This window comes from Lolium perenne, chromosome 7 (genome assembly GCF_019359855.2).
Source record: "Lolium perenne isolate Kyuss_39 chromosome 7, Kyuss_2.0, whole genome shotgun sequence".
Lineage (NCBI taxonomy): Eukaryota > Viridiplantae > Streptophyta > Magnoliopsida > Poales > Poaceae > Lolium > Lolium perenne.
Genome location: NC_067250.2, coordinates 325,014,530 through 325,017,729, shown reverse-complemented (window position 1 = coordinate 325,017,729; position 3,200 = coordinate 325,014,530). Strand labels below are relative to the sequence as shown.

The window sequence follows — 3,200 nt, the reverse complement described above, 5'->3', positions numbered from 1 at the left end:
CGGTGTTCCTTTTATAGGCACGGCTCCGCTTCTGCTTTGTCTTGTTCCTCCGACAGGGCGTCGTGCGCTACATGCTTTATCTCATCGAGCAGTGCGTCCACCCACGCGTCCTTATCCTGCCGACAGCTTTAGTCCCGGTTGCACACACCAGCCGGTACTAAAGGTTACCCACGCGTCCTTATCCCACCGACAGTTTTGTTAGATGACAGAAAAACCACCTTTAGTCCCGGTTGCACCCACCAGCCGGTACTAAAGGTTACCCACGCGTCCTTATCCCACCGACATCTTTAGTCCCGGTTGCACCCACCAGCCGGTACTAAACGCCCCAGATAAGGCCCTCCCAGATAAGCCTCCCCCAGATAAGACACCCCCATCTTCCCACGCTTTCCACTGGTTCCCGCCTCCGTCTTCCCGCCTCCGTCTTCCCGCCATTTTTTCACTATATATATATGTAGGCTTGGCTTCCATTTACATATCTGCAAACCTCTCATCACTCTCTCTCATGGCTTCCATCGTATCTCTAACCCCCCGGGAGGCGGAGGCGCTTTGCGCCTCGAACTACCCCTGCCCGCCGGGCTACCGCGTCCCGACCGGCTGGTTGCTGAGCGTCGGAGGCGTACCGGTCCCTCCTGTCCCTCTAGGTGTGGCGCGCGAGATGGCCATCACGAACCACTACTACTTCGAGCTCACGCCAGAGCAGCGGAGGCATCCCCAGTGGCATCCCGACTACAGCCCGACTTGGGAAAGCTTCTTCATCAATCGGCGTGAGAGTGCCCTTGCCAGGCACGAGGAGGACGGCCCGCCTCGTTCGAACTTCAACGAGGCCGGCCGTCGGCTGTGGTGGCGCGGCCGGACTCTCCAGAGCGTCATGGCCTACCGTGGCCCCCGCCTGTGCTACCCTCAGTCCCAGTCCAGGCGTGCTCACCCGCCGAGGTTCGACTACCGCGACCCCGACGCCAGCGACGATGACGTAAGCGACTACGATGGCTACAGCGGTGACGTTTATAGGGCTAGGCACGACTATGACTGAATCCCTCCAACATTCGAATCTGGCCATGTATCTTAATTTTCAGTTGAGCTATGTAGTTTAATTCCAGTTCAATCGTAATGAAATTTTATTCCCGCCCATTATTTCCCGCCCTTTTCCTCCCGTCCGGCGTCGTGGCGGGAAACTTTTCCGCGCGGCGTCCTGGCGGGAAACTTTCCCGCGCGGACGGCGTCATGGCGGGAGTCCCATCAACACAAATTAGGGTTCACGTTAAACGAAGCTACTTCAAATTTAAACGGAGCGGGAAACCTTAGTCGGTGTCAGAAATAGGAAAAAAATAAAAAAAGAAATAGAAAAACAGAAATAGAATACAGAAACAGAAAAAGAAAACAGAAACAGAAAATGAAAAAGAAAACAAAATAGAAAAAAATAGAAAATAGATAGAAAAAGAAATAGAAAAAGAAACAGAAAATAAATAGAAAAAGAAATAGAAAAGAAATAGAAAAATAAATAGAAAAAGAAACAGAAAAGAAATAGAAAAGAAAAAGAAAAAAAAAGAAATAGAAAAGAAAAGAAACAGAAAAGTAAAAAGAAACACAAAAGAAAAAGAAACACAAAAGAAAAAAGAAACAGAAAAAGAAAACAAAACAAAAAGAAAACAAAAATACCTTTGGTACCGGTTGGATTCACCAACCGGTACGAAAGGTCTTTCGTACCGGTTGGTGGAACCAACCGGTACCAAAGGTCCCTAGCACAGTTGCCTTAGCCGCGCGCGACGAAAATCACCGCCAGTACGAATTCCAAGCCTGCAGAGGAGACGCGCCGCCGCAGCGCAGCACGCCGTCGTTGTCGTCCTCGCTAAGCACCACGCCGCCGCCGCCATCGTCCGCCGCCGCTACGCCTGCGCGGCACCACGCCGTCTTCGTCGCCGCTGCATCGTCGTCCGCACGTGCGCGCAGCACGTGCCGCTCCTTCGCGCCGCCGAGGTACCGGCGGTGATTTTCGCCGCTAGCCGCCGCTATGCCTCGCGCCGCCGCCTCCTCGCACAGCTACCACGCCACGCGCCACCACACAGACCCCGCAGGCCGTCCGCGCCAGTGCGCCGCACCGCCGCACCTCGCCGCTCCACGCCGCCCGCCAGGTCTTCGACGTATTGCGTGCGCGGCAGCGACAAGCACGCGGAGGCTGCGAGGACGCAGGGCAGGTGTTGTCGTCTTTGGCGGGCGGCGCGGCCGTCGTTGCTCCCGCCGCTGCTGCTGTGCCCGTCGTCCGACGGCGACGGCCTCGCGAAGCTGACGGTGCTGGTCGGGCGGCGTAGAGCGCGTTGGCGGGCCTGGATGCGGGCGCCGCCGGAGAGGAGGGGAAGCTGGAGGCGGTGTTGCTGGCTGTGGTGAGCCCGCTGGCGGCGGCGGCGCAGACGCTGATGGGGCGGTGCGTGTGCGGGTCCATGCCGGCGCTGATGGGGCGGAGGTAGTTCATCCAGCGGAGGCGGCAGCTCTTGCCGCAGCGCAGGAGGCCCGCCGCCTTGGGCAGCGAGCGCCAGCAGCCTTCGCCGTGCGCCTTGATGTAGCCGATGAGGCGCTGGTCCTCTTCCTTGGTCCACGCGCGCTTGTTGGTGTGCGCCTTCTCACAGCACGGCGACCTTCCCATGGCTACAGATGTCTGATCGATGCCACCTACAGCACGCACGGGAATCGTATCCTCTTTTCTTGGGCTGGAGTTAGATCGGAGCTTCAGCTCGCGCGCGGCGGTGTGCAGAGGAGAAGGCCGTGGGGAGAGGGAGGCACGCGTATATATGGTGACGGCGAGAAGCTAGCAGAGCAGAGGGGAGTTGTGTTGTTGTAGCGCGGAGATGGCGACCGGGATATGGCCGGAGAGGCGGTTGGAGGGGAGCGAGAGCGTGGCGAGCTCGGAGAAGTGGGCGGGGGCGCCATGCATGAGCATGTGAGGGGGTGTGAACTGTGAAGTGGGGCGTTGATGCTGTGCCGGAGTGGAGCTGTGCCGGCCCAGCTGGTGTTTGTGTTTGTGTGTGGTTGGTGGCGCCTCATGGTTCCTGGCGCCGGTGTTTGTGTGTGGTGTGGTGTGGAACGTACGTCGGGGGAGAGGAGATGGAGCGAGGTCGAGGAGGCTTCCGGGTGGGTCGAGAAAAAGAGAGAAGAGCGAGAGGAGGAGCGCCGAGTCTGCGGTGCCGCCGTGACATAGAGAGAAGAGT

The 3,200-nt window shown here is 58.1% G+C and overlaps 1 pseudogene; it reads right to left on the bottom strand.

The window, feature by feature from the left end:
- Positions 1-2,006: 2,006 nt before the first annotated feature.
- Positions 2,007-2,638, bottom strand: LOC127319166 (uncharacterized; annotated as a pseudogene).
- Positions 2,639-3,200: the final 562 nt, after the last annotated feature.